This window comes from Mus caroli, chromosome 1 (genome assembly GCF_900094665.2).
Source record: "Mus caroli chromosome 1, CAROLI_EIJ_v1.1, whole genome shotgun sequence".
Classification (NCBI taxonomy): Eukaryota; Metazoa; Chordata; class Mammalia; order Rodentia; family Muridae; genus Mus; species Mus caroli.
Window position 1 is genome coordinate 99,226,653 of NC_034570.1, and position 26,335 is coordinate 99,252,987.

Genomic DNA, 26,335 nt, shown 5'->3' on the forward strand with positions numbered 1-26,335 from the left:
CATGCATCCTTGGGGATATGGCTTGGGATGTGCTGGTGCATGCCAGAATATATGTCAGTATAATGTTGCAGGCAGTGACCTCCAGATTCCTCTCAGAGTGGTCCATCTGCATTGCACTCTGCTTCCACAGGCCCCTGCTGGTCTCAGAGCTCCCTGGGCTCAGGCCCCTCTGCTAGGGCCTCTGACCTTTTGGTGTGGGAGAAGATCCTGTCTCTGGTGATTCTCTAAGCTCTTCTCCAGCCTCCCCACACCCTATGTTTCTATAGGGTACCTAGTGTACCATTCCTTTGTTTTCAAGAGACGGGGTTTTACTATGTTAGGAGGTTGGTCTCAAGTCGGGTCAAGTGGTCCTCCCACCCCAGTACCCCAATTAGCTGTGATCACAGGCATTCACTATTGTGCCTGGCCTTCATGCTAATTTTAATTATTGCGCCTCAGACTGGGAGAAAAGTGTGAAGCTCTGCTTGTCCTGGGTGCCAGATGGGATTCTCCATGCCTCATGTGCAGTTTAGCATTTTGATAGACCCACCACTGACTTTCCTGGGATCTGTGGCTACTGTGTGCTCACTTACCTCCTTGTCTCTTGGCATCATCCCACAAGCCCCAGTGTCTACCTTTGTATGTGAGAGTGACCGCAAGCGCTGCTGATACTCCACAGAACCAGTGGCAGCTGGAAACACTCACCCTGTAGGTCATTTCTTGGGCCACACATGCAGTGTTCCACTGTACCCGCCATGTGGCCTGTGAACACGTGGCATGGCCTAGCATGTCACTGCAAGAGTTAATTCATGAAAATATGCCAAAAATGGGAACTGAAAGCGCATGCCTATGAAGTTCTGCAGTTTGGTCTAATCACTGTCATCAGTATACCGCTGCTGGGGGGAGGGGCAGGGACAAGAGGGGGCTCTTCATTGATTAAACAGGGAGGACCAGAGCTGGGAGCCAAATGTTTGATTTTTCACGTGTTTAAATCAGCAAGTGTTGACTGAGGATGGTGGGAGGAGGTACAAAGCACCCGAGTTTCCTAATGGGGATTTGCTGAAAATGAGTTCAACCCTGGGATGGGATACGTTCCAGTAAGGAGCTTAAAGGAGACGCTCTTCCCATAGGGGACATTTGCTGGGCACTGGCAGCTCCCAGCCATACCTGGCCTGCAAGTGTCTCTTAAGACTGGATGTCTCTTCTGGAAATTCCATGCCATATTGGCTCCATAATGCTTTCATGGAAGACCTATAGCACCTGGAACATCTGTCCCAGACCAGCTGTGGCTTCCACAGGGTGGGCTCTTTCTACAGGTTTTAGTCTAGGACAAATAAGTCTCACTCTTCTGAAAGCCTAGTAACCCACTCCAAAGTATCCCTTAAGACATAACAAGTCTCAACCTACTCCCAGCCTCCTACTCTGCAGCCCAGGGAACCATTCACTCTGTGACAGTCAAATGACCAAGATGGCCCGTCAATCCAGCCATCAGTAAAAAGAAGGGTGATTACGTCGTCTCTGTCTCAGTCAGGGGCTGATACACGGTGGTAAACTCAGTGTGTTCCATGTGGGTGCGCTCAGGAAAATCTGCTTTTGTTTTGTAGTTTATGATTTAGCTCAGTTCACCTGGAAAGACTCAGCATGAATAAAACCAGATGCATTTCAAGGCACACTGGCTGGCTCTCTGACAAACCTCTTCCTTCCTCAGATGGTCTTCCCGAGGCCAGAAAGGACAGCCCACTCTAACGCAAGGAAAATGCAAAGTGTCTGTGGCTGACAACAGCTGTTAGTAATGGAGCATGTGAACACTGGGCAGGGTCAAGGCTAGAGTTCTGGATTCAACCTCATTAACACAGGGATGAGATAGGCTGGTGTGGCCATTTACAGAGCAGTTCTTGGTCAGTGTGCAGTCTCTTGCCAAAACTAGATGGCCATATATGGAAAGAGGGAATGGAGGATAGAGGAGAGGGGAGGGGAGAAAGATGGGTGGGTGACCGAAATCTTCTCCATCTGCAGAACCTCTAGGGCATGTTGACAGCTGACTGACCTAAGGCCACTATCCTGCAGTGAAGTGAGTCTGCCATGGACATGAGCAAAGTCAGGGAACCACATGGGTCCACTCACTGCACAAAGCCCACCAGTGTGAGGGGTGCTCTTGGGTACTTATTAGAGTGACTGTTCCTGTCCTCTTGTATTTTATAGCATGAAGCCTGCCCAATGCCTACAGAAGGTCTGCACGTATTTGCTGATTAGACTACAATGAGGGCTGAGTCATGTCTCTGGGCTATGTGCACCAGTGATTCCTCAGTCAGAGCTGAAAGTTCTTGAGCTGGACTGGCATGTCAGTTGTCAACACCCGAGTTCCTACTTGAGACTTTCCAGTAACCCCATCTACTGAAACTATGACACTAGACTGCTAAAATAGTAGCCAGTGAAGCACTATTTACTAAATATCGTTGTGTACAACACTGTATTAGTACTTCAGGGGAAGCCAGTGACCACGGCTTTGTGTGACAGTGAATCGTACAGCAACACTACACTCATTACACAAATCAATCCTTCCACACATGCCCACTCTAGAGCGCTTCACCCTAAAGGCATCAGAAGTTCAGGTTTGGGTAGGTGAAGGCGTTAGTGGGGGGCACTAGGTCTATCAAATTGTCATTTTTAGTGAGCAGCACCTTATTCATATATAACATAGTTTTCATAAGAAAATTGGTGTAAACTTTGGACGTTCCTATTTTGTGGAGGCTTTTTGCAGAGCAAAGAAGCCTGGTCCTCCTCCCTTTGATCTATCTTTGGAATCTGACTCAAGCAACCCAGAGGGAGTCAGAGCATGCACCAAAGCATTTATCTAGTGTCTACTTCTGGCCAGACACTAAATCTGAGATTTGGAGTGAGAACTAACTACTGTGCCAGGCCCCGTAGAGTAGCCTTTATAAACAACAGGAGACAAGAGAATAATATCAGAAAGGCCCATCAGCTTGGCCCAGGTTACAGTGAGATTTGAATCTAAGGCCATACAAGCTCTACACATAGGTGTGCTTCTTCATTATGCTTTTCGTGCTGGAGGGAAAAATATGTACAAGAGCCAGTCCTTTGGAGATGTGTAACAAATGAAACTAGGAAGCTAAGGGGGCTCAAGACCGACAGAGCAGAACAGACCCATGCCTTAAGGAGTTCAAAGAGAGTTGGGTAAGTAGCTCAGTGCTAGCTTTGCCTAGCATGCGTGAGGCCCTAGGTTCATTCCCTAGCACTGAAGGAAAAAAGTCAAGTAGAGAAAGCTGAAGATATGCAGGACATGGAATCAACTCAGGGATTTGGGATTGTCCTGAGACAGGTTCCAAAGACAGCTAGCTAATATCCGAAGCCGAGCAGGGAGGAATTATCCCTTGGGGCTGCATTATCAGAGAAAGGACCCTGTGACCATGGGAAACCACAAGTCATGAGGCCTCCCGTGCACACTGCAGAACTAGATCCCACGGGAATGTGTGTGGTGCACTCTGGTCTGTGGTCTGGCCCTGTTGGCTCAGACCACGCGTCACCTTGCACCTCAAGAGTATTTACGCTGAAAGAGACTCCAATCCCAAAGGAGAAATTCTTTCCATGTAATTCAGGGAAAGCCCTCCTGCTACAGAGCTGCTTTACAAGAAATTCTGGAATTTGGAGGAGAACAAAATTTCCCTGAGTCACAAAAACAAATCCCACCTGAGACACAAAAACAAATCCCACGTGAGACTTGTTTAGAATATTAAAACAGCTGGCCCAAGAACTTGTAGAGTGACAACTGGATTTTATTCCCTTCTGAGAATCCATTCAGCTGTGCTGCAGAATCAAAAGGAGTCGTGGCCACAATGTTAGAAGCCAGTGACAACTTCCATTCTATAAGCTCCAAGGAAGGCATGTGGAGGACTGCCATACCACAGTCCAGACCCCGCCAGCAGCTCTCGTTCTGGAAATGTAGCCTCCAGATGCGGAAGTCTGCTCTGCTGAAATACTACTCTGTATTTTTTATTATTATGCAAAGGTTTTTAAACCCCTCAGACCCTAGGCATACAGCCATTCCCAAGACCCTGCCTATATTCACGGACCTCTCCCTAGGTTTGTTTCTGAAAGGCTCGAGTTTTGTGGAGCCAGTCTGTGATTCAAGCAGTGAGACCTAATGAGCCATATCTGGAGTCACATGTGTGTTAGAACATGTTCAGCATAAGCTCTCTAATGCACCCAATTGAGGAGAAAAATGGGAAGCTGAGTTTGGGGCTGGCACATATTGGTATGTAGACAGTGGCCATGAGTCTCACTCCACCTCTGAACTGGGTGTTAGGGGTCTGAATCCCCCTTTGTGGGTTGTTCCTGACCCAAAAGACAGGTGTGGGGGACACAATAGAGGCTAGATGAAAAGACCCAAGTGGGCCCTCAGAGGCCTCCAGACTTGGCCTTCCCCGGGCTCTACCAGTGTTCAGATGGGATACCGCTTTTACACCGCATGTGTCCCCACTCAGTCCCTTTCCAGTCTCCTCCTCTGCCCTTGGTTTTCCATTCCATCCTTGACTCGAATTTTTAACAAATATTTTTTTCTGTATTTTGATTTCTTTCACGTATTTTCTGTTTGGAACTGCTCTGACATTAGCAGGTAGCAATTCTCCACCCTTCCTCATTTAAAAGACCAAAATACTGGCTGCTTGGCACAAATAAGATCTCTTTAGTCCCAAGAACTGCTGAGTCCTACCTTCCTCCTACATCAGCCCTCTTCCAGATAGGAGGACCCTGGCAGTGGGTACTGACATAGAACTTGGGCTGCACTTGATGCCTCCCACTCTTGACAGCCCAGAAAATGGTACCATGAAAGACATGTAGTGCTAAGCACTATGGGTGCCAGTTGACAGTGGAAGTCTGACATGACGCTGAGCCTGTGAACCAGGCTCAGTCTGCCAGAGGTTTATTCTACAGCTGCCTTTAGCTTCCACAGAGTTAAATATTGGTACTGTAATTAACTGAGAGGAATTTTGTTGGATAAAGGAGAGTAACAAAACAGGCTAAGTCTCATGTTTTCTTGGTGTGTTTTCATTCCTGAAACATTCTTAAAACTGTAAGTCTTACAATTTCATGTGCTTTTCATATCCGTTTGAACCTGCAGGATCATTTAAATGTCCTGGGCAGTAATCCCTATCTCCTGAAACACCTAGGAAATGGATGTGTGTACATTGGTGTGTGTGGGTATGTGCATGTGTGTGTGCATGGGTTCCTGCATGTATGAGTGCATATTTGGTGCATATGTGTGTGCATGTGTGTGTGTGCATATGTGTGTGCATGTGTGTGTGCATGTGTGTGAGCATATGTGTGTGCATGTGTATGTGCATATGTATGTGCATGTATGTGTTTTGTGAGCATATGTGTGTGCATGTGTGTGTGTGTGTGTGTGTGTGTGTAATAGGGGGGTTCGGAGTGATAGTTTCACACACCCCCTTGAGACATAAGCCCATGGTTGATGATGACAGGTTTAACCAAGTATGTTTCACTAACTTGGCATGTCATTTAGAAAAGGTAATTATTTTTCTAAAAGTTACTCTAAATTAAAAAAAAAATCACTGTCATTGTGTTTGTAGTGCGTTTTTGCTAGGAAAACAAGAAACCCAAAGTTTTAATGTCTGCAAGAAGAGCATTATTTTTCAACTTTTGATTAATCAAGTAGTTTTTTTTTTTCTTTTCTGAGACAGGATTCAGCTATGTGTTCCTGGCCTGGCAGCAGTCCTCCTGTCTCAGCCTTCTGACCACTATGATTATAGGTTTGAGCTACCACACTGCCTTTCAAAGCATGACTCTTAACTGTGCTGTCCAGGCTTGGCAGTTCTTTCAACTATTCTGGGTAGATGACTATATGTGCCAACCTGATGTCCCCAGCAATCCTGTGCTCCAGATAAGCACAAGCCATTGGTCTGACTGGAGACCACTGCTTTCTCAGCTCCTATAAATACCCTGATGATGTACCTTCAGGAACAGACATTAGAATCCCTGGCAGGGTTGTCCAAGTCCCTCCTAGCTATTTCTATATAAGAACCTACACAATAGCTATATAAGATCCCGGTTCAAATGGAATGAAAGCCATATTTCAACAACACTGAGAAGATGAGTTCATGGAAAAACTAAAAGAGCCTTTAGTTCCTACTTAGTTCCGACATGATGTGTCCTACATGTCAGGCAAGCCTACTTATAAGCTCAGTGCTGGTAACTTTTGGTGGCAAGTCACTCCATCTACCAGAGATGCTGTCTGGATTCTTCCTGTTCTTCACACAGTAGAACTAGATATTATCAAGATACTTACAGGGTCCTTTTTGGCTTTAGCCTGAAGGTTCTTACATTCAGTAGAACACTGTGTTCTGTTGAAACCTTACATGTTTTCTCCATGAGCCTTCCCATGTCTGCCTGTCTCTTCTTAGACATGACAGAGAGTGAAACAAGTTGCTTTTTTAGGCTTCAAAAGATTGTGGAACTGTCTTTTCTGTTGTTGTTGTTGTTCCATTTTCAATAACTCAAAACTCTTTGGGATCCATTACATCAACCTTGGCAAGTGGGTAGAGCAGCAAATAAGGCTCCACTAGTTTGGAACCAAAACAAGGATCATCCACACACCCTCTTTCAAGCTTTATCAATACTAGATTTTTCCCTTTAGCTGGATGTTGTATACATTTAACATTCCAGGAAAAAGGTGTCTGTGATATGAAAGTCATAGTAAATGAAAAGAAAAAAGAAATACAACTACAAAGGATAAGAAATGGTATCATTTTTAGTGTGAAATGCTCAGAGAAAAACCAAATTTTAAAAATTACCAGCACCATATAAATGAAATAAGAATATAAGAAAGGACTTGTTATTTTAGAAATTAGCTTGTTCTTTAATCTTTCTGGCTCTTAGACTCTTCCCCTGCCTCTCTTAGATATGGTCCCACTACAAAACCCTGACTGGCCTGGAACTCACTCTGTAGACCAAAATGGTTTCATATTCATAAAGCTCTGCCTGATTCTGCATCTGCAGTGCTGGGACTAATGGTGTGCACCACCTTATACGGCTTACTGGCTTTTCCTGCTTCCAAATTTGCATTTGCACTGGACAAGAGAAAACCCCACAGCAATGCAATCATGCTATCCTACTAAGTGGCAATACTATCCTACTAAGTGGCAACTGAGCTCCCAAGTTGCAGACCTATTGCCTAGAACTTAGGACTCCAAAATGACCATTAAATAAAAGTGAACAGATGCCAAAGGTGGGACAGATAACCTTCTCTTTTACTTTGTTATAAAAGTGCTTATTATAACTAGAAATAGATAAATGCCATGTTGTGGTTGATAAAGTATGGTCAGATCTATAAGCCAGAGTAACACCCAACAATTCAGTAGGAAGCTACCACTATGGTTTTGCCTATTTTCACAAATGAACAAGAATATGTCTTTCCCAAAGATACATGCTAATAGTGGACCCCGAACTGAACTCAAAGTCTTGACATAATCTCTGTGTCCCATAAGTCATTCTATAACAGGGTCCCCCTCAATATAACATCTAGATAAATGGGCTTGTTTGGAGCCAAAGTATTGTGAATACCTTGAATACAGAGGTGACCTGCTTAATTGTAACATCTCTGTCTGTTTGATAGTTTAAATTGCAAGAAAAAGAAAACTCATTTATAGTCTAAATGTTGGATGATATTGCAGAATTTACTCTTGTTTCTGCCTGTGCCCACTATCCAGTCATCTGCCACCTCCACCCATGTGGAAAGGAGCTAGCATCATTTATATGTTAACAGTGAGCGTCTAAACAACAGCATATTAATAATCCAGCCTTCTCTTAAAAGCCTTTTCTTGATGAGATCTCCAGTTTTTCATGCAGGCATGAAAAATCACAGGATCATGACCTGGCATGGGTGAACAGTGAAGTGGGAGGGGAATGGGACTGGCAATTCCAAGTTCCAGCTTTCTATCTAGTTTCTCTTTGGAATCCAGCCCAAGGGCTGCTTGCATGGCTGTCTGTGCAAAGGCCCCCCTTGACATCAGGACTTCAGTTTCAGGGAGAGAGATTTCCTGTACACAGATACAGTCAGTCCGTTCACTTGGGGCAACCTAAAAGGGAAAAAAGGGGAAATCCTAACTCTGCTCTTAGTTGTGCACAGGACCTACATCAAGAGTTTCTCTCACAAAGTCCTGTGTTCTTGTCTTCCTGCACTTTTTGTGAAGGGAAAAATTAAACGAGGAGGAAGAAAATTCGAAGAAAAGCTACGCACCCCGTAAGGCACAAAGTGAAAGAAAAATGAGTTTTCTGCCCACTGGGCAATGGGGTCATTTTCCTCTTTTATTTCAATGTTCACCTCTATTTTTTTGTTTGTTTCTTTGTTTATTATTTCTCCTGCTTTGCCATTTTGGCCTCTTAGCACTTTTCTTTCTTCCCCTACTCATTTCTGGAATTAGGATCCTCCCTTGCCTGTGAAATCATCACTGCTATGCCTTCCTGCCTGCTCTTTGCCCCCTCTCCCAAGGCTGCCATGAATTCTGGAACCAAACTCCTGTTCGGCCTTCTAGGGAGCTGCTGGACCCTCACTCACCCACAGTCTCTGTGTGAGGCTGAAGAGATAGGTTAAGTAAAAGTCCAAAAAGAAGTTGAATCTGGGTCAGCAAGATGGCTCAAGAGATAAGTGTGCTTGTTGTCAAATCTGGTAACCTGAGTTTGATCCTTGGGATCAAACGTAAGCAACAGACCTCTCTCTACCCCAATGCACACAAGTAAGTGAGTGTGATTAAAAACAAACAAACAAACAAACTAAAGACGGAAAGAATGCAACTGGGAATGCAGTGCTTTAGAAGAGTTACCAGGCTGGGGAGGGGAGGGGAGGGCTGGGCTGCTGGCTCCCCAGCAGGCCCTGGGTAATTCCTGTCCTCAGTTTGACAACACTCAGAGTTCGCTGAGTATGCAAACAGGCTGCTGCTCATCCTGACTACACCGAGGTCTCTGAGCAGTTTCCATAAATTACTCCTTCAGTCATCTTGGTTTCCTCTTCTGCAGGGCAACACGGGGGCACTCCCCGCCACTTTCATCTCTTCCATTGCCAAGACAGCTTTTCCCCATGCCTGTGCATTTTCTATAAATTAGCCACACAGATTAGTCAAATTAAACTGTCTAGATTTCCCCCCAAAACTCCCATCCTCATCTTGATGGGGTATATGTGGTCCTAAGTTACTCTCACCTCCACTTTCCCACACCATCTGCTCTCCACTGACTAATGCTCATACCAGCGGCATCTGATGGGCTTGTTATACAGACCCATCCCCGGGGTGGACATAAGGGGAAACACAAGTATTCTCCGTCTGGTGATAGACTAGTGCGTGTGAGGTCAGAAGGGCAGGGGAAGGAAGAACATCCTGCCATACAAGTGCTCCCAATACAGGGCTGCTTGGAGAAAAGTCAGGCCATTCAGGGAGGGAGCTGTGTGCAGGGGCAGGGGTACTTGTGTGCAAAGGGAAATTGTGTGCAGACGCAGGGGTACTTGTATGCACAGGGGATGCTAGTGGCCCAGCCTGACATTTAGGTATCAAACAAATTCTCATGGAAAAGATAATTGAGATGAAAGTTGGCACTTATTACATTTCTGTCAGTCCAGCCCCAATTTCTCATAGATCCTAGTCATGTGGATACTGTTAATTTCCTTGGCAGCCCCAGATAAAGTTCTTAATGTGATTTAAGTCCCTTGGAGATTAGCACTATTATAAATATAAATGTCCAAACACAAGCAAGTTGTAACCAAATGCCCACTACACACCGGCTTTCTGATAGCTGGAAGCTTTCAGTGGTATATGGCTAAATGGATTCACTGGCTGATGTCAAGGCAGGGTTTCTTAGGAAGCAGCTAATGTGGGTGTTAACTTGTGTATGAAATGCATAGAAGTTGGAAGAACAGTCTGGATGACAATCAGAAAAATACTAATTCAGAACTTCAAGCAAGGGTTTGGGTAGGGGACTCTAGGACTGTGATCAGAACAGGCTCTGCTTGCAGCCAACCTGCAAAACCTCACCTTCATGTTCCAATTAGTTTGTATTGCTTGCACATGATGCCACCTCCCTCCCACCACCAATAGCTATAAATAGATATCAAGTTGTTTGTTTATGTAAGAGAAAATAAGGTTTGAATGCTTAGAATCTGCATTTGACACTAAACCAGTGTGAGTGTTTAGAGCACAGAATCTGTACACCTCGCCCAACCAGGGTTTTGATGTGGTCATCATTCACCTAGTAGAGCTGTCCCCTGGCAACACCTTGTTTGCCCAATTCGAGGTGCTCAAAAATATAAAAACATTCCTGTTTTTAGAAAATTCTAAAATGAAAGGTTATTTCATCAACTTGCCCAAATGGAGCACAAATAGTCTGTTTGCTTCCTCTCAGTTGAGAAACTATTTTACTTGGCCTTTGACTCTGTGACCTTCCTTCTCCACAGAGGGAGAAATTCGGGTCTGGGGGAGAAGGAAGGAAGGAGGGAGGGGAGAGAAGAAGAGAGAGATAGATGGAGAGAATGAGGTGAGAACCAGTCAGACTTGATCCTGAACTTGGTGTTCCTAGGGCATACTTGCCTCTTGCATTCTTGGCTGAAGGTACAGTTATGGAAGGGGAGGGAATCAAATGAAGAAATAATGGAGAATTATCATCTGGCCAGCCTGTTCCCAGTCCTGAGGAAGGTGTTACCTCACTACACCAAGTTGAGGCTGCCCTCCAACCTGTAGCAATCCTTCTGTCTCAGCTTCCCCAGTGTGGGATTACAGGAGTGTGACTACACTCAGTCCCACTGTGTACCTTACACTCCATACACACAGTCCCAATGTGTGCCTTACACTCCTTATGACTGCATCTACTGAAGCCATGATCTTTTTAGCTGAAGGGCTGCCTTTTCCTTTATACCCACTCTGGACTCAGTTCAAAGGCTACTTCCTCTAGGAAGTCTTTCTGGTTCAAGTCCCTGCTCTCCATCAACTGAGTAGTAGTGTTTACTCACTGTGCCTCCACTCTGTTTTAAGGGGCTTATGTGCATTACTGCCTGCCTGTATCCTGTTCTAGGGAAGGATGTGCATTTCATCTGTCTGTTTTGCTGGGATCTAACAGTGCTGGGTACCTTGGAAAAGCTGTGTGTTCACACAATGGCAAAAAGAATACAAACTAAAACTACTCAAACAGGTCCATAACAAATGTGTTGTGCTCAAGGAAGATATATATGTTACACATTTTAAAAGAGGCTCAACACTGTCTGGGACTTTAAGCCTGGGAGGGTGAACTGAGTTCCAAAGTCACTATAGCACAGATTTACCTTGGTCAATCCACAAGACATCTTTGACCCTCAGTATACTCTACAAAGGGATAACTTTGTAGAGTGTACAAAGATATACGGGCTCAGGATAAGAATGTCAAGGGAGTTGACATATATATATGTGTGTGTGTGTGTGTGTGTGTGCTTTTAAAGGTATATATCTATACCTTTGCTTGGGCACTACAACAATTCCACGAGCTGGCATCTACATGTGCATCCTGTTGATGTTCACACAGACAAAAACATGAGTGTCGAAAGAAACCCAAGAATCTCTTCCCACGTCTAGGTTTGAGGGCCATAGCCTGTTCTGCCTAGAAGCTACAGCCTAGTGAATCCCATAACTACTAAAAGGACTCAACACTCAAGAGTCTGACCTCCCAGACAAGCACAGGTCTAGGAAGAAATGCTCGCCAAAAGCAGCCTACAGTGGACAGACCTTGCCTTCCATTTCTGCCCTCCCTTCTCCATTTTGTGTCTGTTGAGCAGGCGTGCAGTGAGTAAGAGCCAGAATATGAACACAAATCTGGAGCCACCCTCCTTCATGTCTTGGCACTGAACAAGAAAGCCTCCGCACAAATAAACAATTAAGTTAATTGTGGGTTTGACAAATATTTTTCCCCTGAGGAATTAAGTGCCATTTGGGGTTAGGTTTCCAGGCTGAGCAGCAGAAGGCAAGAAAATGATGGAATATGGTCAGTTCTCAGGACCCTAAGCCCTAAAGAAGCGACATAGCAGCCATTGTCAAAACCAGGGCCAATCTGTCACAGTACCTTAATCTAAGGGAAGTCACCCTATTCTGCTTCTACCTAGCCAGAGACCAGGGATGCTCCTGGGAGGCCTGCACACAGTCCTTACAGAATTTGACAGTAGGATTTCTCTGAACTGCAAACAATGGTTTACTTCATGCAAGCCCTTTGCACACAGAACTACACCATAGGATATTGAACAGGATCCCCTGGAGGGACACCTATGCCTTCCTTCTCTTGATACGATTTTCAGTGAAAATCAGCATTGGCTGTTTTCAGCTTCAACCTTAAACTCCAGCTGGCTTTATCTTGTCTCACTAACTCGAATTGTACCTTAGTGCATGGATAGAGGCCACACCTGTGTTTATGTCATATGCTATCCAAATACCACGAAGGGAACACGGTGTGGCCCACATTAGAAGATCAAAAACGCAGGGTGGGAGGAATGCTTTGCTTCTAAACTTGGCCCTTCTAGCCCTCCTAAAACCCTGACACAGGCCTAGGCACACTCCTACTACCTGCTGAGGTGAGGTCTAGACCAGACACGCACTGTTTGTTGACAGAGAGACAAATACTCTCAGCCTGTCCGGTTTCAGAACAACTAGGGAGTTTCCAATCTGGACATGAGAGGACTTTTACGCTGTACCCAAACATTCTTTTTTCTCTCTCTCTCTCTCTTTTCTTCTCTTTAGCCAAAATTAGAACAAAAGCAAACATTTACAGGGCTTCTTGCAGAAGGAAAAAGAAACTCAAAAGTCAAAACAATTTTTTTATGAAAAACTTTGTCCAGCTCTACACTCCCCTGGCCTAGAACCTTGGAAAGCTCCAACTGGGTAGGAAACAGGCTACCCCCCCCCAAGGGGCCTGGAGGCCACACTTGTTCTGGATCAGTCTCCAGGTAGGAGTTTCTCAGGCTGAAGGGTAGACTATAAGGATGTTGTAGCAGTGAGGAGATAGTTGGAAGGAGGAGGGAGTGTCCATAAAGGAGGTATTTTTCTTCACTAACCTGATGCCTGGAGTACAGTTAATAAGAAACTGCCCGGAACAACCCCATAGTGAAAGCAGTTAGTCCCGTCTCTGCTGCCAACTCAGAAAGAACCTGATACAGTTTACCTGGTCTACCTAACCCAAGCAGTGACCATGCTAATTAGCATACTCTCTCTCAGTGTACAGGCTGGAGACTGGCTGTCACATGCTCTCCTACATTCCAAACATCAGCCTATAAGGAGACCACAGGCACCCTGCCCAGGCAGCCAGCCAGGCTGGGAGTAGTATGATCTGCCTTCTCCAGAGGTCCTCCACTGGCACTGCCCAAGCAGGGCAGGCCTTGTTTACTTACCAGTGAGTCCACTGGACCCAGCCAGTCTCCCAGATCCCCACTGTCATTCCAGACCTGTGTCCATCCTCAATATGGCCCTTTCTAACCTAGTGTAGTGAGGAAGTCTTTCTTTTAAAACAATCTCTCATTTATTGACCTGGTGAGCATCAATGAAGCCATCTGTCACTGGAACTGATCATATATAATAACACATAAAATATCAGTAGAAATTCATAGAAGTTCCTGTCTGTCTGCACACTTAAGTCAAGGTAGACTGTTAATTCATGTGAGATTTATCAGCGTATGAAAAATACTTGTTTTGTTTGTTTGTTTGTTTGTTTTGGTTTTTCAAGACAGGGTTTCTCTGTATAGCCCTGGCTGTCCTGGAACTCACTCTGTAGACCAGGGTGGCCTTGAACTCAGAAATCTGCCTGCCTCTGCCTCCCAAGTGCTCGGATTAAAGGCCTGCGCCACCACGCACAGCTTGAAAAATACTTATAAACAACTTAATTATTGAAAATCATGGGAGTAGAGATTGGTGTCCAGGTTGTTTTTTAAAACAATAAGACAACAAAATAAAGGGAAAAAAAGCAAAAAAAAAAAAAAATTCTTCCCTGTTTTTTTTTTTCTCCTAAAAAGTACAATTCAAGCTATCTCTTCCTCTGCCCCACCCCATTTCCAGCCAGCATCCCAAAGACAGCCAGAAATGTTTAGATGTAAATAGGGTACACTAGAAGGAGGGTTGGGCATAAGGCTTGTCACCTAAATCACGAAAACACAACTGAAAGAGAGCTATTCTTAAAGACTCGTGTACCATAAAAGGGGAATTTCCAGAACTTCTGATATTAGCAATTCAGCCTTCCATTCCCTTCCTCTCTAGTTTCAATATGAGACCATGACAGAGACTGACTGGTCAGAAAACAACATTCAACCACGAAACTCCAGGTACCAGCATCCAAGTGTGCAGAAGCACACAGATTCCTGCCACTTGCAGGAATTTCCACTCTGTCTCAAGGAGGTGGGGTTTTGTGGGGAGAGGAAGAAAGGAAGGGAGTAAAGGAGGGAGGGAGGGAAGGAGGGGGGAGAGAGAGAGAGAGAGAGAGAGGGAGAGAGAGAGAGAGAGAGAGATGCTTTGCCCTCATTATCCTTTTTATGCATCCATAGTCTTTGGTGCTGTGTTTTTTATTTTAATGCAAACACAACTGCACATCTGATGGCTTTTCACGTTAACAAATGCACTTCAGAACAATGCGCAATGCTTAATTTCCACAGAATGTTCCCAGGAGAAGGGAATCAGTTAATTCATATGGCCAACTGAACATTTTTTGGATATTCACTTTTTTACAGGCCTGGGATGTTAGGTACTGCAGGGAGCTGTACTTACAAAATAGGAGTAAATTCCAGCAGAATAAGGAAATGACCTAAATGGAAACACCCACAAGACTACATGAACACACACACACAGCTACTGTTTGATGTGCGGCGCTGAATCTGCTCACCTTTCAAAAGACTTCCCAAACAATGGGCACTGTCTGCCCATTAAAAACATAGCATCCAGTGTGTGCTGGCCAACTCTTTGCTTCCAAATCCTGTTAAATGGGGTTGTTTGCCTTCTGTCCACTTTTCTGTTTTCCAAACTAAACTCACTTCTCTTAAAATATTTTTTACTTAAGTATGATGTACCTTGAGAAAATGAAAACAACCTATGTTCTATTTTGACAAATACTGATAGCCAAGTACAACCTAGGAACAGCTCTCTTACCAAGATGTGGAACATTTCAACACTGTCAGAAAAAGAAAGAAAGAAGCAGAGAAAGGAAGGAAGCAGGGAGGGAAAGGGAGAGGGAGGGAGAGATGGAAAGAGGAAGAGAGGGAGAGAGGGAGGGAGGGAGGGAGGGAGAGAGAGAGAGAGAGAGAGAGAGAGAGAGAGAGAGAGAGAGAGAGAGAGAGAGATCTCTCAAAGCCATTGTGTCCTAAAATTATTTGCATCTNAGAGAGAGAGAGAGAGAGAGAGAGAGAGAGAGAGAGAGAGAGAGAGAGAGATCTCTCAAAGCCATTGTGTCCTAAAATTATTTGCATCTAAGTACTTATGAGTGGAGATTCTCAGCGTGTTTAGGGGTCGGGTGGAAAAGGTAGGAGGTAGCTATCATTAATCATCTAAACAAACAGCATATAAGAAAAGGTAGGGAGGATGTGTACAAACAAGCCTCACTGGCACCTACCCAACCACCTAACTGAGATGGTGGCTTTCTTTTCTGGTTTGAGCATCAGGGTTTACATGCTTAGAAAGAGGGAAGTTGAGGCTGAGTAGTCAGATGGGCCCTGCTCTCCCAGGAGTGAGGGCTGTCTGCTTAGGAAGGCCCAACCACAACCCTGAGAGCTCTCCCAAAAGCCTATTGCAACACTGAAATCAGAGCTCACATGACCAGGCACATAAGAAGTTTTCTTAGCATTTCCTGTTTCCCAGATTTCAGAGAATCCCTTCAGGAAATGGCTGACCCAAGGGAGCTACTGGGATGAGGAGAAAATGGACAGATCACACCCCTGTACCTGCATTTGTCTGTTTTGGTAGGATGCCACTGTCCTTGTGGTCTATCACCAGGAGAGAGTAGGGCTGGGAGGAAACTTTGGTCATATGTACAGCCTTGGGGTACAGTGAGGGTATTCTGGGTCTAGTAGACACACTTCTTGATATCCTCTTGTCAGCACTAAACTTCTCCAGAGGGAGAGCCAGGTACCTTTAGACTCCTTGCCATTGGCCCCTTCTCAAAGACTGAGATGATTCATAGACATCTGAATTGTGTGTCTTTGCAGCAAAACCCACACGGAATATGTCACCAAATATCATGCAGGCAGTAGTTTTGTTAAAAAGTCAGTTTTCCAAAATGGTACCCAGGGTGATCCTTTCACCCAGCAACCAAAACAATGTGGTTGAAAAGTTTACAACTTTCAACCCTTGCAAAGGTCACCTCCCTGCCTCCCATCCTCCCCAGTTCAGAACATAACGGTTATTTTCAGTCACATAGATTGCTCTCTGTTCATTTGCATTGGGTGAAATCCCTCTCATGGGCTACTTGTGTGAGCACTGCCTCTGGCTTGCTGGTGGGTTCTCTTGCAGTCTACATATGTGTCTATATTTTCTGTCCCATTTTTAGGTGTCCAACAGATAGAATACAGTTGCTGCCTTGACAGTTATGGTTTCCTTTTGTTTAGGTGGTTACTTTTCCATCTTTCCTGGGATCTTACTGGTCTTGAACTCCACATTCTTCTACTCTGGACTCCTGAGTGTGGGGATTACAGTCATACAGAACCACACCCACTGGTCCTAAAATAGTTTTCTTTTCTCTTTGTTTTAAGGTAAGACTTCTTAGGCTTAAGCAAAGCCCTGCTCCTAGATGCTCCAAGAGCTCGTTCTCTGCCCCTCCAGCAACCTGATATCATGCTCAACTGACACATTGGTCATGTTTTAGGTAAGGAAGGCTTACTGGAATGCAATTATAGGTTTTCATTGAAAGTTCTAGTGCCAATCACAAAGGTCTGGCTAAATAACATGTTTGTCCCTAGCACCCACCGTCACTGAGGAAGAGGTGAGGTGGTCTTGCAGATGGAGTCCACACATTGAACGCTATTGCTCAGCACAGAGGCCCTTTCTCCCTACATGAAATGTCATGCACACAGCTGGCATGGGGACTCCATGTGTCAGCCAATAACACTGGATTTCAGAACCATGTTTCTCTATAGATAACTGAAAAGTGACTCAGGCTGTTTCATTGGCTGCTACATGTGACCCACAGTACTGGTTGAGTGTAGATGTGTAAACCAGAGCAATTCTTAGAACACAGATTCCCCTTCCCACATGCTATTTATTTCCCTTTACTTAACAGGAGGGAGCAATGACAGAAAGGAGCTGCCTGGGGGCTGCCAGTTCTACACTCAGATCTTGGAAAGTTTCCAGAAGAGGAAGCAAAGGACATCACCCAAATGTCAGGAAATAAGAAAAACATTTCGTTTTTGTAGCCATTGGACACACTGAGAAAATGCCTCCAAATCTTACAGGATACGGATCCATGAACATAAAAATTAAGTGCTGTCTATTTCTGTATGTACAACTGTAGCTCTAATGGGGGTAGGCTTGGTATACAACCACATATGGTATACAACCCACCAATGAATACTCCCTCATCCCTGGGATCCATTGGAACCTTTGGTAGTCCAGGTGTATTCCTGTGATTGTATTTCCCAACTTGTTCTTTTTCATTGTTTACTATAGATGATATCAGGCCCAAGTTTGGGGACAAGCTTTTGTAGGAAGACATGTGAAGACACAGCTGCCAAGCACTCTAGAGAGTGTTTCCTACCTCTTTCTCACTTCCCATTTTCTATTGAACCAGATCCTACCTCATTTGCCTGCTTTGTGAAGACCATCGCTATCTGTCCCCTCTCTCCTTATCTTCTAACACTACTAAGTTAATTCTGCAGTTTGTGTCCAGTGAATAACAGAATAACATCTCCACCTTTGTCTTTAATGAGGACATGGGAAGGGACTTCAGCATCACCCCAGTGCGTTCACTAATCTCTCTGTCTTCACCTTCTTGGTGCCTCATAACCTAACTCTTGCTCCATCTCCCCAGTATGGGCAGCCTATTCCACCTGAGAAACACTGGTGAGGCCATCCTTACCCATCATTCGCACTGTCCCAAACATCTAACTTCTTCCATCAACCCCCATTGCTTTATCACATCTGATCTCCAGTTTTGTTGCTACATAATGAGTCATATTTGGTTGCAAAGGAATTTTGTTGTTGTTTGGTAGCATAGTGATTCTATTCTTTACTCCTCTGTAGACTCACAGTAATGGCCAAATCAGATTAGGATAAACCTTCTAGCTTCAGATTCAGGCGAATAATACTTGATTTTTGCCAGAAGGGAATAATATGCAAGGTCTTAGTGAAGTTTTCACCCTCTGTTAAGTCTGGTTGCCTGCTATCCAATAGATAAACTCTACTTTTTAATCCCAGCAGAAGCTAAGTGCATTCAGCCAAATAACAAACTCAGCCAATAAGAGTCCTTTAGGCAGTACTGCATGCAAACATTTCACAATTATCCATCAAGCTTTATCCTGACCCAACAAAAATAGGTACGGTAATTATTTCCATTCTGCACAGCAGGAAACTGAGGTCCATTGTGTAATTTATCAGAAGTCATAAAGAAGACAGTGGCCAGCTAGCATCAGACGTAGGAACTCTGGCCCAGCATGTACTTGTTGCAGCTTTGCTATGCTAAGGTTTACAGGGTGTGTTTTACGCTTTTATTTATGGCAGCAAACAAGACCCTGCTTTCTACACAAACACCTTGTCAAAGTTACAAATACAAAAGCCATCGTCACTCAAACTCAAGTCCAGAGATAAGAAAACCAAGGGTGAGACAGATTTCCAGGGCATCCTCACGAAGTATACCATCATGAGAGCCAAATGAATGGAAGTTTCTTTTAAATGTATGAGGTTTTTTAAAAATCTGATTAAGTTTACCCTGGAAATCCAGAGTCAGTGCTACCTATCCATTCTCATCAGAAGCACCGGATTCTATGATCTGGGCCAATCATTAGAGAATCTCTTTTCAGGCAAATGATACGCAGCTAACACAATCTTTGCAAATCCTTAATTGCTTAATGTAAAGAAACTGACTGCAGTTAGAGCTGTTACTATACTTTAAAAATGATCAGTCAGCCACACATACAGAACTTCAGATTACGAACCAGGAAAACAAAAAATAGAGCAAAACCCTCATCCTGGTGGTCAAACCATGGCAGGAAATGATGCCACCAGCAATCATTCATATATTAGCAGTTGCTTAAGCTAACCATAAGGCTTTTAGGGGAAAAAGACTGGGAGGCAGCGGTTGGAAACGAAGCTCCATTATTAATGCAGTCAAGCTATTCAGCTGGATTCAATAAAATAAAAAGCTCTGCCCAGACTAGTGTCTGTGGTAGAAGATGCTAAGAGCTGTTTTTGAAAAATCTGGCTTTATTGGATCCAGGCTGTATATGTAGCATTCCTTCCTCTTGATGGCTGAAAAGTCACCCTGTACATTTGAAAACCTTTACAGAGAAGTGGACTTTAACTGTGTCAAAACAGAATTGTTGGATCAAAGGAAGCAACTTTATGATGTTCAAGGTAATCAACACCTTGGCAGACCACTGGCTAGATTGCCAAGAGATGCTGCAGGACCTGCTTCCAGTAATTTGGTTCCAGTTAGAGACCATCATCAGGAACTATGGGGGAACCTGAGGACACAAAGATGGGTAACCCATAACTCTTCTGTGGGGGAGATTCCAACCCTGAGGCGGAGACACCATCGGTAGGGTATTTGGTTCAGATGAACACCACGTGGTATAACTCTGTGTGTTTCTGTATTTCTCCATGGGCTTGAATCACTCCCCTTTCATGTCTTTGGCTCTGAGTTCATTGCCAGATTGCTTTGTGTCCCAGGCTCCTCACAGAAGACCTTCCTACCTTCCAGTCAAAGGACCTTCTCTTTTCATCTTTCCAACAATACCCTCACCAGTACCTATCCCTATTGGCCTGATCCACATTCAATATTCATGTCAGTGAGGTGGCGAGATCCTAGCTCTCTCCTGTGCTGCAGATGAGAAAGACTCAGGGGAGAATTCATTCCCTTGGATCAAGACAAAGGGGTTTGGGGGATGGAGGATGGATGTCCCAAGTGAATGTATATTGTTTAACATAAACACAGCCATGCCAAGGACTTTAATGCCTCAGATCCAAGGGAATGGCAAAGCCTTTCCCTGGTCCATGTATAGATTGTTAGCAACACATGAAGAAAATATCCAGCTCACCTTCTACCTCCCAGATGTTTACAGGCTAAAATTGCCATTCTACAGAGAATAGCTAACCAGCCTCCTTGTTCAGTTGTATATTTAACCTCATCTCTTTGATGGAGATATTTAAAATAAAGTCACCTGTTTTCTATGCTGTTGCTGAATGCCTCCATAAGGGCACACCTCCCACTGGATCCAGCCTTTCTGTATGTCTGTCTGTCCTTTCTTTGCATTCTTGTCACCCACTCAGGGTCAAGTCCCGCATGTTTAGGTTAAGAGCCCAGGCACTTAGGTTCACCTGTTCAAAAAGTATTTACTGAATGACAATGGCCCAGATATGGAGAGAATGACAAGAAGGATTAGTCAAGAGTCTGTCCTCAAAGACCTTATTATCTAGAGGAGGAAAATATAAAATATTTTAGCTCAAGGGAACATCCAAATGACAAACATGCTAAGTGGCAATGTTGAGAACAGACACTACTAGACATGTCTAGTCTAAAACAGTCCAACATGACCTTGAAACTGGTGCTTCAGATGGGCAGAGGTCTTGTAACATATCACTTTAAAGCTGTGCTCTATACCCTAGAACAAGGCCATCGACTCCTTGTAAAGCAGGTCTTAGACACGCAGTTGGTGATAGTGAGGCTACAGGCCCTGGGACACAGAGCCTGGCTCTCAGCATCAGGAGCTGTTTGCTAGCTGTTTCCCTGGGCAGAGAGCCATAAACACTGAAAGTCCTCATGACTTTATACACGTTCAGGGTCCCAGACAAAGATTGTTAATCAGGAAAAGAAGGATATCAAGAGGAGAAAGAGCCCACTGAAGTTGAGGAAAGGATTTCATGTGAAAGGGAGGAACTTGATAATCTTTAAAAGCAAAGAGGGCCTGCATTTGGGGATGCAGTATGGATGTTATTCTGGCTGGGGTGAGTGACCAGAATCTCGGAGAGAGTGGGATAGTAATTCATGTCCTGATAATCAGGAAGCACTGGCAAATGAAGGTGTTTAAATAAGACTCACTAGTGAAAGTGATTGAGTGGGTATCCTGCCGTTCACTGCAGCAAGATGGGGCCACAGAATAGCCCTTAGGCCATGGAAGATAGTAGTAGTATGCAACATGCCAGTGCTATCTTTTATGAGTTTATTGCTTTCTTCTCTCTGACCTTCTTTTCTTCTGTTCCTCCTGCTAGGGAATGTCTACCAAATGCTACACAGTGTTGAGACAAATACTGTTCAGCCTAGTGTTGCTACTACACAGAAGGATAAGATGAAATCCTTGTCTTCTCACACTTGAGCTGGGGCACCCACAGCTACAGATCTGAATATGGCAACATGATGAGCTGTTACCACAATGGACTGTGGGGACTGTGTATGAGGGGAATGTGATGGAGGTAGCATCTGTTTTGAGTGGCGTTTAGAGGCTTCCCTGGTATACACTGCCACAATAAATATGTCACATTGGAAGGTGTTCAGCTGGTTTTCACGGGCATTGACTCTCTCCCTTTCATCATCCCTCTGTTCATTACTGTCTAATTCATTTACATCTATCTATCTATCTATCTATCTATCTATCTATCTATCTATCTCTTTGTTATCCATCCATCTACCTACCTGCCTACTTATCTGTGGGGGATGTGGAGATCCTGGAGAAGGAAGAAGTGGCACAGAGAATAAGGCACCACAAACTACTGTGACTCCTTGAAGAGTCCTGATCTACCGTATACAGTGTATGATCTGACATGGCTCCTGAGACACAAAACAAATGATCCAAGGACAGAGTGGTGGCTGTTTCCCCTGTCTTCATAGATATCTCCCTGGGGAATTGTTCCCAGGCTCATAGACAGACTCATGGACAGACTCACGGACAGGCTCATGGTCAGATGAGTCAGATTTGGTGAAACAACACAGGCAGCACCCCAGTTTGTCCTTGAATACATAAACACATCCTAAATGGCTAAAAAGCTATATATAAGCTTAAGTAATAAACAATAAAGTTAGATCTGCACTCTAATGCTTGTACCTGGGGTCTGAATCCCAGGCATCTTTATGGGCTCCATCTCCACTTTCCTCCCACTTCCTGGTCTCTGTTTCCATACCTATCTATCTTAAATGCTTAATCTTCTTTTCGCAGGTTAAGTCTCACTCCCAAAAAACATCTATCAAGGTAGAAGCCAATGGGGTATCAGAGTTCCTTCTCTGGAGTTTTTGGCAACAGTATTGTTTTCACCTGGATGGGATGGCTGGGTGGCTCTGCTAGAGTAGCAGGGACTATCCAAAACTTTTCAAGGACGCCCATGTGTCCTTTTCCCCCCTTCATTGCCAAGAACATTTAAATTCTCTCAAGCCAAGGGCAGTTGATTCTCTTTTAACACTGGGTCTGATTCCCTACTCAACAAGCTGGCATGGTTACAGATCACTGCTGCCACTGGCTGCAATTCTATTGGAGATGCTAACTGTCCAGGAGCTTATATCAGGCTTATAGTAACCCATACCTGACATCAAGTGCCCCAAATCTGTAAGATGCTTTGTTATGCATTTTCTAATGCACTATAGCTTCTGACCTGTTTCCAATGGGAGGAAAATTAAGCCTGCTCAATTTATTGGTAAAGCTTGCTTCTGCAGTGTGTATTTCTAAAGCTTCTCTTTTCTTTAGTTAAATCCCACGTCTTCCTGGAATGCCAGAGCTTTGAGGTGGTCTACATGTTGAGAAAGATGAGGGATAATCTGAAGGTACACACTACTGACCACTGGTGACTGCACATTCTTTCCTGGAATCAAACTCAAATGGGTCAGTACCACTGAACAGCTGAGCAACAACTACCTAATCCCTGCATATTTAGCACTCAGTGTATTAGTCTTTATTCTGGAGAATTAAGTATCTTCATTCAAAGCTGCTTTTTATTCTAACATTGGATGCACAGGTGTGACTCCAGTCTCTGACTCTTCATCTAACAGGGACACTCCTCAGGTCTATGGGCAGGTAGACAACGTCTACTAGCAGTCATTCTCTAATTGACACATCCCATGAGAGCTTCTAATTGGTCTGTCAGAAGCCACTTGGTCTTGTTTCCTAAATTGAATGAAAGTAAAAGTGTATTCCATTTCCATTTTCCTTAAGGTATAGACAGCAATGATCACCACAAAGGTAGTATTAGAGCTACCTAATTTTTTTTTTCAAAGACAGGGTTTCTATGTATAACCCTGGCTGATCTACTGTATGCAGCCCCAAAACTAAACAGCATAATGGTCAAAAAGAAGAGATTCCAAATCTTTACTTCTATTATCTGACCTTTTAACATTTTAGGAAATGAAAAGACTTGCATATCAATAGATACAGCCCACGTGCCTACACTTCAGTTCAATTAGCAAAGTGTGAATGAGGGCAATTTACTTCTAGAGGCAGAAAGGTTAGGAGAACTGATAACTCCAGATGATGTGTAATGAAAATGCTTAGTGACCAATTGTCTTGCAAGGACAGAGTACTTTTTTTTTGGGGGGGGGGTTCGAGATAGGGTTTCTCTGTGTAGCCCTGGCTGTCCTGGAACTCACTCTGTAGACCAGGCTGGTCTCAAACTAAGAAATCCACCTGCCTCTGCCTCCCAAGTGCTGGGATGAAAGGCGTGTGCCACCAACACCGGACTCGACAGAGTACTTATAAGTAGAAGATGAGGAGAGATGTAAGTGACAGTAAGCAGCCAATTGATAATATTTCTAAGGATCTAGTTAAGTGGACCTACAAACAGTCTTACTACACAAAGTGCACCTGAAAATCACTTCAGAAGAAAGCTCGTGAGTTCTGTATGGCAAACATGTTTCACTCATAGTAAATAAAAACATATTTGTTAGGGATGGAATGCTTGATATATGCCTGGTTTAATAATAAATAGAAGGTACATATTATTCAAGTTGACTCCCAAAGTACAGGCATATGGGGCTTACCAAAGCCCCAAGTAGCAACATCCCAGTGAGGGGAGGCTTCCCAGGGTGCAGGTCTAGAGTAGGTAGAGCAGCTTGCAGGCAATCACCTCCCTCATCCTTTCAGCATCAACTCATTGGATGTGTGTTAGTGTTCCTATGCCAGCCATTTACTGAACAAGAATAATGCAGACTTGGCTGGAAAAACTCATGAGGTCTTGCTTTTCGATCAAAGTCTAGTTTCCGATCATGGATCTTTGGGGAATCAAAGATCCAAAGATCCAATCAGCTTAAAAATGACCAGATTTGACTTTAAAAAGGCCTCGAGAGCAGGAAAACACCTATGCGGAGCGAGTGTGAGCTAGCAGGTCTCTATTTGGGGCTCATTTCCTTCCTCTGTTGACTTTTGCCTCCCTGCACTAGGCTGCATGCACTTTTTCTGGGGAGATATAAACAAACATCTGATCACCCCAAGTAGGGCACCAACCACAGGCGAAAGGAGTGCTCAACCCATGTCCAGACTGGCAAGCCAGTGAGCTTACTGGGGTTACTTTTACAGATCATGGCTGAAGGGTTACTTAAAGGAGCATGCACGACCCTAAAACAGCTACACCACCTTAAAGTCTCATCCCATCAAGGAGTTACCCTTTCAAGTCAACCTTGTACTTCTTATATATTCTCTAGCACATCCCAAGGAGAGAGGTAGCTTTGCAGGAGGTAGTGGGTAGTGACTAAATCCCCAGGTGAGGATCCTGGGACCATTTTCTCTTTCTTTTCCCATAGACCTGACTATCAGAGTGATTGGTTAATTGCCACAGTTATCCTGGGCCAGGGTAGGTGATGCTCCATGGTGGGTGATTGTGTTATTCACAGAAGGAAAGAGGCCATACTATAAAACTGCTATCTGCATTTCCACTGACTCTGCATAGGGTGTCTGTGAACAGTGATTCAAAATGAAGCCAATGACAGTGGCATTGCATTGCCTGCTTTGGAGTAACCACTGAGAACAACTAAAGGCTCCAATATAAGAGCTATGATCTGCTAACTTCTGTGTTTTATTCCAGAAAGGGACTGAAATTGTGAAGATGAAGGGAAAAAATGATGTTTTCAGGCTGTAATTTCCTGAGCTCACTGCTAAACTACAGTCTCTTCAGTAAACACCAACTCTACCTGGACATCTTGGATGTTATTTGTTTAAACGTGTTTGTTTTCTCAGCGGGGCTAAGCATGTTTTCCCCTGGTGCTTTTGAAGGGGACCCTTGAACTAAAATAAAAATAAATGACATGTTTTAGAAGTTAGAGTCACGAGACCCAGAGTAGAGCACAGAAAGCGGGCAGAGGAAGTGCTTTTTAGGACCTGTGCAGTTGCTCTCCTGTTTTGCTTGCTCTAAATAGATTTAGGCAAACAAAGTGGAAGAGAAAGGTACATTTCTATCCCACACAAGTGAGGAATGACAACTTTATCCCCACGTGGAACTAACTTTAGAGTTGGTATCTGATCACAGAGTCATTTATTCCCATATTGTTATAAACCCAATTCTATTCCTAAAAGTTCTGATAATCATATAAGACTTCTTTCTTATTTGCACCCAACCTTTTTCCCATCTGGCACATTTTTGACCAGTGAGCATAAAGAACTATTCACTATAGAATACCAACTGAGATTAAACTTGGCTAGAAGTTCTTTTTAAGAGAAGAAATAAACATGGGATTTTATCATACAAAGGGTTTTTCCTCCTGGATAAAAGAATCTTTTATTTGTTTGGGGGTAATTCATAAATTCTCAAGCAATATGAGGCTAAACATCTTATGCTTATGAATCTTTCTGGGATTGAGGTATGCTATTTTCATTCTCAAAAGATATACTATGTGTTTATCAGTACTATATATGAACATACATACATATATATATATATATACATACATAGACATTTATTTATATATAATCATGTAATTCTTATATAAATCTATGAAATAAAGATTATTTTGATCCTCATTTTATAGGTAATCCTTTGAGGCCTAGAAGAGATAGATGAGTCATGTGTTATTTTGTAGGTAGAAATCAGGCACTTACAGCTTAGGTCAGCAATTATTTATTAAATGCTAAGGGACCAAGCTGAGGCCCTGAAGGTGAGTAACTACCCACTGAGAAACATAAGGGGCACTTCCAGTAGGCACATGCACAGAGGTCTCTGGTTGCTTTTTA

General features: G+C 43.8%; 1 protein-coding gene and 1 long non-coding RNA gene across 2 annotated transcripts in view; one reads left to right on the top strand and one right to left on the bottom strand.

Moving 5' to 3' along the window:
* Positions 1–21,681, top strand: part of LOC110302444 — a 31,961-nt gene extending 10,280 nt beyond the window's left edge. The window contains exons 3-5 of the long non-coding RNA XR_002378798.1: positions 14,259–14,323; positions 16,592–16,735; positions 21,405–21,681. This is a non-coding gene — a long non-coding RNA (uncharacterized LOC110302444). The remainder of the gene's footprint in view (positions 1–14,258; positions 14,324–16,591; positions 16,736–21,404) is intronic.
* The window catches only part of Bcl2 (BCL2 apoptosis regulator), a 171,580-nt gene that overhangs the window by 14,075 nt on the left and 131,170 nt on the right, over positions 1–26,335 (bottom strand). The window lies entirely within an intron of this gene.